Here is a 13,962-nt window from a genome sequence, read left to right as displayed (position 1 = left end):
TTTGCTCACCAGCAGCCCAGAGGTGAACAGTGTAGGGCTGGGTGCGTGGCTCTCTGAGCCAAAGTGGCTGCTCCTACGCTCGTCATTGCAGTTACATTCCAGGCAGCAGAAGGGTGAAAAGGCAAGTCCAACACAGGTGTATATCTTCCATGACTAGAAGGGACACAGGTCACTTGTGCTCATATTCTCTTCTTTGGACCTTAGATGGCCATGCCCAGCTACAAAGGAGGCTGGGGAAAACGTCTCTAGCTGGGCAGATGTATAGGTGCTCAGCTAAAATTTGATAGTGCTATTATTAAAGAAAGACAGAGAGAATGGGTTTTGTAGGACTGCTAGTGATCTCTGCCACAGAATCCTGCAGCACTCCACGTTCTCTGAGACCCGAGTACCAAGAGCGCAGCCCTCGCAAACTGCTTCACTGTTACGTGGAACTGTCAGCCAGTGGGCTTTTCTGGAACAGACAAAACCAGGGCCAGATATTAAGCATGCATAACTGGCAGGATGTGAATAGTATGCTTCTGAGTTTGAAAATTTTTTTTGTCCTGACTTCTGGAACAAATAGCTAAATCAAAACAAAACAAAATATATGACACACACCCAAACTGAGAGGCTCAAGGGCCAGCCCAAATATGTAGACGGCAGCCAGCCTCTGGGATGGGACAGAGGAGCCAACACACACCTCTTCCTGGGGCACTGTGGCACAGGCGCGCTACAGCACACCTCTGCCCCAGGTGTGAGAAGTCACCTCCGAGCTGAGGGGCAGAAGGTGGTGGTGGGTAGGCTACAGGCAATCCGTTGAGGGTAGGGAACCTCAGGAGGTTTCTCCACAGAAATATCCCTCTGGTAATGGGATGGGGAAAAGAGCTGGAAAAAGTATGGCCTTTCACACTGGACCAGCTCTGCCACTCTATCTGGGTGACATCTCTCATTCACCCACCTCTCACAGGCTCTGTTTCCTCATTTATCAAAATGAGGGCGAGTCCTTATCTCCCAGAGTCATTGCAAAGATCAAATACAGAAAACACAGTGTCTGGAGCTCCTCCTCCTGCTCCTTTTCATATCACGAGGACATTGAGTTCTTGTACCAAGGCAAAATTAAGCTTCACCTATAGTGGTCACGAGGCAGGTCCCACCCCATTGTTTCTCATCAGATAGCAGACAGGCAGCAGATGTGGTCTGATGGGACCAGAGGGAGACGGCAGGGAGAGAACACAGGACAAAGAGCCCAGAGAGAAGCCTCAAGCCCAACGTTGCCATTGGCTGGATCCCGGCCCCTCGCTGGGCCTCAGCTTCCTCCAGGTGAAGCACAGGAAGGGGACTGAATGTCCTTAAGTCTCTGGACTTGAGGAGGTCTGGCTCCTACCTCAGACTTGTGCTCTTCTCTGAAAAGCAGATGAGATATTTTCTTGGGCTTCCAGTCTGTGTTTCTTCCACACCCTTCTCCAAAATGTTTTCCTGTGCTCATTTATTTGGCTAAGAAGGTTTGTGGTGAGAGACACCCAACAGGAAATGGCTGTCATAGCTCTGTCTGCAACTTTTGTTTTTTTAAGGCTTTCTCCTGAACGGCTCACCTTCTCTGCGCGACGGCGCTCGATATTGATTTAAGTGCAGGGGTCGGTGGCAGGGGAAAGGGAAAGGGAAACCCATTTTTAGAAGGGAGCAGTTTCCTTCAAGTTCAGAGTTTATTGCAGGTTAATGGTCACACACACAATGGCAGTATTAGGTGGCTCCTTTGTACCACAGGGCCTTTACACATGCACTTCCCTCTGTCTGGAATGCTGACTCTTCTTTGTTTTTCTATTTAATTCTACTTCTTTAGGATCAAGCATCACTTCCTCAGAAAGACTTCCTGGCGCCCCAGGTTAGATTTGTTCCTCGGTGCGATTCTTGTGGAACCCTCCTTAAGCATACTCCTTTTAGTTTGCAATGTCATGTTCATTAGTGTGATTTTTTTGTGGGGGGGGTTGATTCCTCCCCACCCTTCTGCAGGTGAACACATGAGCTTCACAAAGGCAGGGACCATCTCTGCTTTGGCTGGCCGTGGTGTCCCCAGTGCCTGGCATGGCACCTGGTACATAGAAAGCAGTCAGTCCATGCTTTTTGAATGAATGGGTGAAATCTCTCGCCTCTTCCACAGCCCGGGCAGGCTGAGCAGGACACTATCTGCAGGTTGCTCGTTTCCTTGCTCCCTCTGTCCTCTCTGGGGCCATGCTTCTCTTGCAGATCTTTTCTGCTTTCCCTTCTCCAAAACTTTGCTCCCACCCTGACAACTCGTCTGAAAAATTGATCCAGGGCCAAGACGGATACTGGGGGACCATAGCAGCCCCACTCCAGCTACTTATAATTTACTGGGGGAGAAGGGACCTCTGAAGACTGAGAGATCTTGGAGACCAAAAGGAATGAATCTTCATTGGTAAAACTTCAGGCATACCAAAGTAGGGGAAAGAGGTAGACTTTATTGGATGCTGGGCTGACCTTGATTCTGACACATGTCGATACATTTTCCTAGAACTCAAGGATTCTAATGCCAGTAAAATCTTCCAAGCCCCGCTGGGAATAGAGCCCTTTGTTAGTACACCATGTGTATGTAAACGTGTGTACGCATGTGCGTGTGTGTGCATGCATGTGTGTGAGTGTGTGTGTGTGTGTGTGTGAGGTAAATCAGGTAGAAGGAACAGGAGACAAAGACATGGCCCTGGTTTGGAACACCCATAGGAGAAGGCAGGGCTCTCAGAGGAGCTGGTGTGGAGCTGCTCACCAGACCGGCCTTCCTCCTGGGGCTGGACTGGCCTGGCCTCCTGCGGGCTTGCCCTTGCTTGTCAATGTGACAAAACAGGATTACCTTTGCAATTGAGTTTTCATGCATCTCATGGGAAGGGCCCATTTCTGTGTGCTCCCAGGAGGCGTGTAACCTGCTGTCCTAGGCGCAGGGCCAAAGCCTGTTCTGGAACCAAAAGAATCAGGCCTTGCTTGTGAATTTTGAGCCAAAGGAAGCCCCTCCCAGCCAACAACAGGTCTGGGAGGGGCAAGACCAGAGTGTGACCCCTCACTTGTTGGGGTGTCTTGAGGGTGAGGCCTAGAGCTGCAGGCAGGAGGCCCCAAGCGAGCGCCCAGGCAGGGAGGGAGGGAGCGGCAGTCACCATGCTGTCGCTGACTGAGTGAGGGGTCTGCTCCTGCTGAGGGAAGTGGGGGTGTGGGGTAACTCGGGCAGCCAGAGAGGAATGTGCGAAACAGGATGACTGACTCAGTGAGGCTGCAGGCAGGGGAGCAGACTCAAGGGAAAGGAAAGGAAAGTGAACATGGTGTTCAGGATCATTCTGGAAGGCGATCGGCAGCTCACCTTCCAAACAGAAGAGCGGCTGGCATCTGATGCCTCGTCCCAGCTCTGTCCTTGACTGGCTCTCTTTCCTTGGGCTGATACACAAAAACCTCACTGAGTCAAGCTGCCTCATTTTAGACACAAGAAATCTGGGGCCGAAGGGTTAAGTGGCCGAACATTGTGTCTCTCAGACAAAAAGGTTTCAGGAAGGTGAAATCAGAGACTTGAATGTACCTTGGAGAAAATGTGCTCCCCAAACCCGAAGTATAATTAACCGTCATAATCTCAGTGATCTAAGACTGATAGAGAGATTAGCTGCGTCCAGAAGGACATTCCCTGACCAACTGCTCCTGCGTAGATAGGGAAGTTGCATAAGGCCATGGCAAGGGCGCCAGGGAGCGGGGACAAGAAAAACATTTGGGGAGGAAGGTCACCTTGATCTGAGGAAGCCATTGTGCTAAGATTAGAGCGGCCCTTGGAGAGGTTAGCACCAGGTGAGGCCTCGGCTTGTGGATGCCAGGGCCCACGAGAAAATGAAATTGGGACCTTTTTCTAATTTCTAAGTCTTGGTTGACAAAATGAAGAGATTGCTTCTCTCTGGCAGGCGACTAAATGGTGCTTTTCAGACTGTACACAACCGTTTGTAATTTGTGATCTGAGATCCTGAAGTAATAAGTGTTGCTTGGTGTAAATTCTGCCTTTTCAATCCTGCCCACCTTGAGGTCCAGCATTCTTTTCATGTTGTATTAACTCCTATTTTTAACGGCAAAACTGTTTTCCTCCTGGGAAGAAAAAGAGACAGATGCACTAACGCTCTCCGAAAGAAAGGTCACATCAGCATTTTCTCCTGATAATTGAGACTCCGGGCTAGACACTCACTACTTTATTTCCTTTAAGATGATTGACACCTGCTCGGAGTTTAGACACTTGTTTTCTGAGTCTCTTATTGGCTGCACGATCCAAGAGACACACAGGGGAACCTAACATGGTCTGAGGGGAGGGAAAATATAATAAAACTCCTCATTTCAAAAGGCTGGGGTTACAGTGGTCCGCTTCCTTAAAAGACAGAATGGCAATTGAACGCTACTCAAGAGAGGTCACCTTCTTTCCATATCATCCTGGATGGACAAGGGGTCCCGGCCTACGTTGGACGCACTCACCCAGGGGTGAGGGTGCAGAAGGGTTGGGATTTGCTTTCTCCTGAGGCCTTTTCATTTTAAAGGACCAATTACCACTTGTCCAAAACGGTGTAGGGAAGACAGTAAGTGCTTGACCTCGTAAGACTTTTCCTGCCCTGTAGCTAATCCTCCCGCGTCTCTGGTCCACGCTGCGGCCTCTTGAGCTGTTCTACTTTAGGGAATTAAGTTCCACTTGGATAGTTGAACTAAGCCTGAGCCTGCAGGGCAGGCTGAAAATGAGAACTTGGTCTGGGCCCCACCTAACGGCACCATTTCAGCTACACCTCATCCATGCCGCAGAATAGGGTGGCTGTCACGCGAACTGTGCCTTTTCCAGGGTAGCATGACAGCCTCAGAGGTCACACTGGGGTTTCCGAAGGCAAAGACATCCTGTTCTGGGATTTAAATAGACAAGTCCAGCACTGAAGGAATGTGAAGTAATCTTCAAAGAGGGCCGCTGCAAGAGGCATGTTTGTGTGAATGCAACAAACCACTCCGGGGCTTTGAAGAGAAGCTCTGAAAGATCTCCTCTGGGCAGAAGTTCAGTGCCAATTACAACAGCACCTCACGCGAGGTGTGTGACAAAGGTGCTCTCATTTCCTTCTCAGGGCTGCCCTTCGAGGCAGGTGTCATCATGCCCAGGTTTCAGAGGAGGAGCTAAGACGTTGGTCGTGGCAGCGGAGAGAGGCAGAGCAGGACCACATCTGGGCCCACCTGGATGAACCTCATGCTCCTTCTATCAGACCGGCTGGCCCCCAAGGAGGGATCTGGGTGAGTCAGCTTCCTGCTAACTCAAGGCTCAGAGATTCGTGTCCTTAGGACTTTGATCAGACAGAAATCTCGGAGACTTCGCCCCTTGTCAATGAAACCCAGTGTTCTCACTCATCCTCAAGCCGACACCTGACAATCTCAGAACCACAGGCAGTGTTGCCATGGTTCACATATGACTTCCAGAGAAGAAGGGGCTGATGGGTAAAGCTCCAGGGCTCCCCTTGGCTTCCCACTTTAGGCCCAGGGAATATGTGGAAAAGAGGAAACACATAAAATTCCCTGGAGAAGTGCCTAGAACCAACTTCTTCAGGAGCCAAGCAATGCCGACAGCTCATTGGCAGCCACCCAGCTAGGTCCTCAGGACACCTCAGGACAGCCAAACGTATTGGGGGTGAGATTAATGCCAACCGAAAACCACGGCTGCCTCATTTGCCTTCACTTCACCCTTTTTATTTCTAGCACAGTCCTCGTTTCATACTCTGCTTCAGCCATGACCAGGTTTGCACAGCCTGTCCCCTGCACTAGCCCATGAGCTATTTGAAGGTGTGGGCAGTGTCCCCCCACCAGGTCCCCCAGGAGCTGGTTTGTCCTAGCACATGATCAAGGTGCAGCTGGACTGGGTCGAAAGGAGTTTATGGCAGAAGCAGCTAAGAGATGCTTCTTGGGCCTTCTTGGCACCAATGCAATTTGAATGTGAAATTGATAGCTCCCAATTTTTAAACTCGCCTGGAACGCTGGGAATAGAGCTGAAGTCTGAGCTGGGAGAAGTGACGCCAATCCTGGTTCTGCTCCTTTCTAGCTGGGTGATCTGGGGCAAGTTATTTAATCCATTTGAGTTTGAGTTTCTGACATAAAGTTCGAATGAGTCTACAGCTTATTAAGAGAAATAAAAGATCACACAGATGAAAACACTTGTAAATGGGAAACACAAGGTGGATAATTTTTGTGCAACTGAAAAATGTAACAAATAATTCCAGTTATTGTAATAGGCTTAGAGTTTTGTTGATATAATCTTAAAGCTTCCGCCCATCTCTCTCTCTCTCTCTCTCTCTCTCTCTCCTGAAATCACAATCCAATTCAAAACACAGAATATTTTTAGCACCCTAAGAGCCTCTCAGGGTGCTTCAAAGTCCCAAAGGCAACTATAAAATGGACTTTCCTGTTCTCTAGTCTTGGGATTTTTCCTGAAAAGTCTTGTTTTGTCAATCCGCATGATTCCGGTTCCTTCTTCCCTGGCCTCCAGTTCTGCGCCCACACTGGGTTGTCCCACCTGGGAAAAGCTACTCCATGAGCTGATGGATGCCAGCTGCAAGGCCAGCCCCAGGGCCCACAGAGGGTAGAGTCCGCAGACCGGAAGCCGCCCCTTTAGAAGGCCTCCCTGAGCTGTCCTTGCCCAGGCTGGACGCACATACGTGGTCCCTTTATCACCGAGGTTCTGTCATCTCTCACCCATCTGCCTCCGCGTTGTCCTCTCCCACCAGCCTGTCAGCTTCTTGAGAACACAGACCGCTTTCCTATCCATTCTGGATCCTTGGTCCCAGGAGCACAGGAGGTATTTTTGAACCCCAACTGAGTTGTAGAGTTTGGCATAGGGCAGGGCATCCAATTCAGCAGGTACCAAATTCATTGCCTGCAGTACTTATGCACTAATTTGCAAAACATCACCCTCTGCTTCAGTGGGAGACCTTCCAAGGATGCGCACACAGCTTTCCGTTTCACTGGGGTTACCCGTCTCCACCCCTGTTCTCCTCCCTCTTCAGTCCACCGCCAACATAACCACCAGCATAACAGCTGACCCTGTCACCACCACCTGCTTAAAACTCATGCTTCCTCATTGTCTTAAAGATAGATTTTTAAAATGCAACTTTGTTGAGATATAATTCGCATACTACAGAGTTTGCCCTTTTAAAGTGTACAATTCTGTCGTCTTGAATATATTCACAGGGTCGTGCAACCATCGCTACTACCTAATTCCAGAATATTGCCCTGTCCCCCAAAAGAAACCTTGTACCCATTAGTGCTCATTCCTTGTTCCCCTTTCCTTTGAATCCCTGACAGCCACTAACCCACTCCTGTCTCTATGGATTTGTCCATTCTGCACATTTCATAGAAATGAAATCATACAACATGTGACCTTTGTGTCTGGCTTCTTTCACTTAGTGTCATGTTTTCAAGGTTCATCCAAGTTGTAGCATGAATCAGTACTTCATTCCTTTTTATGGCTGAATAATATTTTACTATGTAGATTTATGACATTTTGCTTATCCAGTCATGGTAGACATTTTTATTGTCTGCCCTTTTGGCTATTGTGACTCATGCTGCTATGAATATTTGTGTACAGATTTTTGTGTGGACATCTGTTTTCGTCTCTTTTGCGTCTATTCCTAGGAGTGGAATTTCTGGGTTGTGTGGTATTTACAGATAGATTTCACCTCCTTAGCCCGAGGCCAGGGCCCTGCCCATTCTGGGCCCGGCACCCAGGCCCCTGCTATGCCCTGGCCCAGACCCCACTCTTCTCTCTTGCCAGAGTTGGTAACTGCAGCTCTCCAAACACACCGCACCCTGACGCTTCCTGCCTTTTCACGTGCCATCCACCCCCTTGGTGTGGCCTGCTTTTCTCTAACCTCCGCAGCTGGGTAACTCCTTCCAGGTTCAGGTCAGGCATCACCATCAACTGGGGATTCTGCAATGAGCAAAGCAAATCCTCGCTGTCATGGAGTTCATGTCAGAACGAGGGAAATAGGCAAAAAGGAATATAATGATGTATGCACATGCATACATGTAGGTAGCTAGCTGTTTACCCAAAATTGAGGCTTCCCTTCCCACAGTGTGACATTGTTGCCAGGAATAAGGATTACACCTTCCTGCCTTCCTTGTATCCAGGAGTGGCCATATGGTTAATTCTTGCGTGTGGAATGTGAGTAAAAGTGATGTGTGCTGCTCTGGGAGAGGGATTTGAGTGAGTGGGTGGGTTTTCTCCATATTCTCTCTTCCCCTCTGCTGTTCGGTGCAGGAAACTTTGAGACCATAACGGATGGCAGGTCCACAAGATGGAGGGAGCGCAGGTGCCTGAATCACCGTATGGAAGGAAGCCATAGGCTGACTAGGAACGCTGCGCTGGGCTGATATAGGACTGAGAAATAAATGTCTGTTGTCTTAGGCCACTGAAATGGCTCACTTTTCTTACATGAAGCATAAGGATTTCCTGCTTTACCCCCTTACTCCTAGTCACACAAGTGATCTTCCTCTGGACCCACTTACCTTAAACAAAGTAGAACAAGTTGTTATAAATTGCCCATCAGTTTGTTTATCACAGCAAGAACTCAAAAAAAGCCTGTTTTCTATCTTTCTGCCTTTTAAATACTCATGACATCTGCTGCAGTGTAAACATCTTTATCAAACTGAATCAAGAGTCCTAGGAAATATATTGAATTTACCCAAACAAGACTGGGTTTATTTTGAGAGTTGTGATGACAACTGATATCTTTACCAGCTGCATGAACAAGTTTGCCTATCCACCCAGCAAGGCAGAGGGAAGAGCTGGCTTGTGCCACATGGCAGCCTCTAACAGATACCGGCAGGTGTTCCTGGCGTATTTCAGGGTAATCGTTGTTTCACATTTACACTCACTGGCCACAGACACCTGTGTTTTTGCATGTTGTTGCTCAGACCACAAAAAACTCTGTTGTAACGTTTGTGTACCCGGGAGTGGTTAGGTCCAAACTGGCCCAAACACTTTCTTTTTACCTCTGAGGTGGGGACCAGTCTTTGAAGTGTTTCAAATATCGTGGACATGAAATTCATGACACAGAGTTCCTGTTCCTCAGAGGTAACAAAGATTTGGTGTCTTCCCACTGGAGGTTTACAGTTTCCATATCCAGTTAGTATAGCTACACTTTATTGAGCATTTACTATGTGGCAGTCACTGGACTAGACATTCCACATTTTAACTGACAATATCTTCTTAATAGTCCTGTGAGGTAGCTACTGTTATTTTCCCCATCTTTCCCTGAAGGGTAAAGCGATTTGCCTAATGTCACATGATAGGTAAATGGAGGTGACAGGTCTGTCTGACCCCAAAGCCCAGCGCTCTTAACCAGTATGTTTCATAAGAGAAGGTGGAACTCCTGACTTTTGTGGGTGACACAAGTATAATGTAGGGATGCAAGTTTCCCAGGGTGCATCTCTGGGCCCCAAGCTGTGTGGTTGGACTGGTTTAGGGCCTTTGTTGAAGATTCAGGTCAGCTTGGGAAATGGGCTTGAAAGAAGGAGAAAGAGAAGGAGAGGGAGAGGGAGAGTCAGAGAGGAAGAGGGATGGAGAGGCAGAGCAGGGAGGGGCACGTGTTGGGGCTGCATTAAGCATATTCTAATGCCCTTAACACATGCTCATTTTTGTGTTTCAGATGCATGGTGGGCCCCTTAGTGATGACAGGTTTCCAAATCACCCATTTAGAAGGAGCTTAATAGCACATAGCTCCGCTTCAGCCTCCCTGTCTCCAGGAAAGATTGGAGACATGACCCTTTAGACTTGTTGCCTCACCACTAAGCTGGGGCTTTGGGGGGCGGGGCAGGCTGGATGGCTTTGGGGCTGGCTTAGAGGGCTGGGAGAGTCTTTGGCCTCTGGTTTTCCCATGATAGAGAAAAGCCAAGGTTTCTATTTCTCCCCTAGGATGTTGTCCATTAACCCACTGGCGATCTAGGCTGGGTCTCTGGCTCCAGTTTGTCTTTCGGGGGAGGTGGGTATGAGAAATGCTCCAGGACTAAATATTGGGGCTTTGGGAGTTGGGTTTTTGTTTTGTTTTGTTTGTTTTTTGTATTTTTGTTCGTTTCTTTTGGCGAGTTAGGTTTCAATAGAGGTGTTGAGAAAGTAACTAGGATAGGAGCTGTCCACGATTAAATTTTGATTGAGAAATTAACCCTTTGTAAATTAGATTTCCACCTTCCATGTTTGTGTTTTCTTTGCTTTTCCTTCTTCACTGGTTGCGGTACATTGATTTATTGGCTCAGATTCTTCACTCCTCCCTGTAGTCATGACCTTTTCCATGTGATTCTGCAGTTCCTTCCACTAGAAACAGAGTTTATTTGTTCTTGACTTTGAGTTTGACATTTGTCTTGTTTTGGTGAATGGGTTGGGCTAATAGTCATACAAGCAGGGACATGATATGTACTTGCAGGGTTAGGCTTATTTTTTCCATGAATTTGCCATCATCATGAGGACGTGCCCGGCTAGCCCACTGGGCTAAGGAGGATAAGGTACAAATGGAGCGGATCTGTTCCCAACTTGCAGCTTAGATCTGGCCAGCCAAGCTCAGCCTGTATCAGATTGGCTCCAGCCAATACACAAATACATGCTCTTTATTGTGTGCCACTGACATTCTCTGGTTGTTTGTTATGTGGTAATAGCTGACTGATACATTAGTAGAAGTTTCTTTTCATGCACTCCAACGTTTTCTCTGCTGAATTGATAAGAAAAAGAATTTTACAAACCTTGGTTAGGATATCTGCTGCAGTCTAGATGTTCCCAAGTCCAGAAGTCCATCTCCAAATTCTGGGGAGGGCTGGGGCAGGTCTAGAAAGGAAGGAGTTAGGAGATGCTAATCATTTTAGAATAAGAATCTCTTAGTATAATTACTCCATTTTGTCTTCAGGTTAAAGCTTTAGAGTGTTCAACTCCGATGAGGTAAAACTGTTTGGGAGGGAATTTTTAGATGTGCCTGGAATTTGCACAATCTGAAATGTGAGACTGTAGAGACTCCATGAAAACCACAGGAGTAGGAAGACCCCACCCCCAACCCCCTGGCTTTCAAGTTCAACCTCCTGCTTTCAGGAAGATCCATGTTTTTAAACAAAGTATTTTTGTTCTGATTATGACAGAAATACATACCCATTTTGGAAAATATAGAAAGCAATAATGAAGAAAATTAAAATTATCTATAATCTTACTACCCAAAGATAATTACAATCCACATTTTGGAATTTTCCTTGTGACTTCTAAAACTGCATTTCATCCTGCTTATTTTTAGTGCATAACTTTATATCTTAAGGATTTTTTTCCATGTTGTTAAAGATGCTTTTTAAGCATCCGTTTCAGTGAGTGCTACTATTTAATAGATGGCTTTCCTGTTATTGTTGTTGCCATTTCCCTAATGTTAGTAATTTGGTTATTTCCAATTTTTCACAAGTGTAAATAACACATATTTTTATGCACATTTTTCTTATTTAAAAAAAATCTTCTTAGAATAGATTCCTAGAAGTGCAAAATGAATATTTTTAAGAATTAGGAAATAATTTCTGAAGTTAATTGCCTCAATTTACACGCTTACCAGATATATGTGAGAGTTTCTATTTCACCTCTTCTTTATATACTTTGAAGATACTTTGAACATCTTTGCTTTCTCTGTGTTTCCATATCTTAAGGTTAAAGTCCTTGAGGTGCAGCCCCGGGTGCCACTCTCCTCTTTATCCACTTTCATTCCCATTTGACCCACTCAGTCACATGACTTTAAATGGCATCTAATATGTTGATGACTCTAAGATTGATATCTCCAGCCTGAGCCTCTCCCTGAACTCCAGACTCATGCACCTAATTGCCTGCTTGGCTTGGCCAGTTGTCTATCTAACATGATTTGCAAGTTAGCGTGTCCAAACCATTTTCTGATTCTACCCTCATCCCTCGGAGGTGAAAATAATACACCTCCTAGTGGGTTGGGCTGGGCCCTTCCGGGTCTGGCAGGCTAGACCGTGTGGTCATCCATTTGTAAGGCTGAGTTGGGTGGGACAGTGTGTAGCCTTAAGTTAAGGGCAGGCTCTTTTGTTCTTAGACAATGGTGAGATGAAAAGAGGGATGGACGCTCTCAGAGGAATTCCTCACTCTCACTTTGCCACACCCAGCATGTGTTGATGCCAACCAGATGGTAAACAACAGTTTGAGGGGGCCTTGCACTGTGATGGATGCCCGCTGGATCCTTGCTCAGTGGTCCTCCTCATCTATGGTACTGCCGGGAAAGCTGGGGAACTCACTGATGAGAAGGTGAGAGAGGAGAAGAGCCCCTTGAAGAGCAATGTGAGAACACCAAGGAGTCAGAACCTGTCTGAATCAAAGGTAGTCTTTAAAGGTTAAGTGCCTTTTTAATGGAAAGCAGTGTATATTTTAAAAAGTGATATATGAGGGGTGGCCGGTTGGCTCAGTTGGTTACAGCGCAGTGCTCCTAACACCCAGGTCACTGGTTCGATTCCCACATGGACCAGTAAGCTGCATCCTCCACAACTAGATTGAAAACAACGACTTGACTTGAAAAACATACTGTTCCTCAATATTCCCCAATAAAAAATTTAAAAAAAAAGAAAAAGAAAAGTGATATATGCACATTAAAAAAAAAAAATCCAGTAATACAAAAGGAATCTAGTGAGAACAAGTCTCTCCCTAGCTGGGATTCTAGCTAGAATCCCAGACTCCAGCCTCCTTCTGTTTCAGGCTCTTTTGAATACATTATCTCATTTCATCTGTAGTTAAAAAAATTTTTAGCAGAGTATTTTTAAACTAAATGTTAATTTTATTTTAATTAAATATTAAATAAATAAATGTTAGTTCATTAAACAATTGTAAATAATAAAAATGTTCATTCTTGAAATATATTAAAACATGATAAAAGTCTTAAAAATAACACTGACAAAAGGCTGAAATAAAAATAGAAATGAACAGAAAAGCAGCAAAATGCTAACAGTCAATGATGGGGCTAGAGGTGATTTTAAAAATATTTTTTTATACTTTGTTATTTTTCTAAAAATTCTACCATAACTATGTATTGTTGTTATATCATTAAAAATCACTCTTTTTAAAGAAGACGTATTGAGGTATATTGACATACAGTAAACTGCATATATTTATGTGTATAATTTGGTTAGCTTTGGCATCTCTATGAACTGGTGGCTTGGGTCTGGGAAATACAGTTAAGGTCAGAAAGGGGCCTCAGGCTGGGGCTGGAAAAGCAGGCAGAATAACCTGACCCAGGGAAGCCGGGCTTCCCACATAGATGGTGGGCCCAGCTCTACCAGTGGCTTAAGTAAGAAAGCTACCTTGGTAAAGAATTTGGGGAAATGCCTCAGAATGTAGCCACTCCTTGGAGAGTTATAAAACCTTGATCCTATTAGTGGCTTTGAGAGTCCTGCAGTTCAGAAATCTCCGTTCCTCTCACCATTTCCTAGTACTTACTAACTTCCCTAGGAACTGTATATGCCAGAAACTTTTCAATTTTAAAACTCTAATTCCCTCCTTCTTCTGGCAAGCATTGGTCTTAGGGTAGGGGCTGGGGCCGGGGCAGGATTTGGAAGTGGCCCAGCTAGGTGAGCACCGAGGGAATAAGGAGTGGGAACCCCACGGGGCCTGACACTGTTTCCTTTTCCTTTTTTTTTTTTTTTTTTTTTAAATAAACCTTTAATTTTGGAATAATTGTAGATTTCCAGGACTGTTGCAAAGATAGTCCAGACAATTCCCATTATCCAGCTTCCCCTAATGTTAAAGAAATCTGTCTTTATATACATGAAACGCACCTAACCAGGAACCTGTGTCGAAGCTAAGAAATTGAACACTGGGACAATACATTTCACTATCTACAGACTTTATTCGGGTTGCGCCGGGTTCTCCACTGTCCTCTTTCCTTTCTAGGGCACCACATTGCATTCAGCTCGTTTTCC

At 46.0% G+C, this 13,962-nt stretch overlaps 2 long non-coding RNA genes across 2 annotated transcripts; one reads left to right on the top strand and one right to left on the bottom strand.

Moving 5' to 3' along the window:
* The first annotated feature begins 1,176 nt into the window (after positions 1-1,176).
* LOC117021255 (uncharacterized) lies at positions 1,177-8,577 on the top strand. Its single transcript, XR_004422820.1, has 3 exons — positions 1,177-1,299; positions 5,106-5,268; positions 8,282-8,577. It is a non-coding gene; the product is annotated as an uncharacterized LOC117021255 (long non-coding RNA).
* On the bottom strand, positions 7,593-11,646 carry LOC117021256 (uncharacterized). Its single transcript, XR_004422821.1, has 3 exons — positions 11,592-11,646; positions 10,756-10,837; positions 7,593-7,951 (listed from the first exon to the last, which is right to left on the bottom strand). It is a non-coding gene; the product is annotated as an uncharacterized LOC117021256 (long non-coding RNA).
* Positions 11,647-13,962: the final 2,316 nt, after the last annotated feature.

Source organism: Rhinolophus ferrumequinum, chromosome 4 (assembly GCF_004115265.2).
Source record: "Rhinolophus ferrumequinum isolate MPI-CBG mRhiFer1 chromosome 4, mRhiFer1_v1.p, whole genome shotgun sequence".
NCBI classification, from domain to species: domain Eukaryota; kingdom Metazoa; phylum Chordata; class Mammalia; order Chiroptera; family Rhinolophidae; genus Rhinolophus; species Rhinolophus ferrumequinum.
The sequence above is the reverse complement of the archived record's forward strand: the minus strand, read 5'-3'. Positions and strand labels throughout refer to the sequence as shown.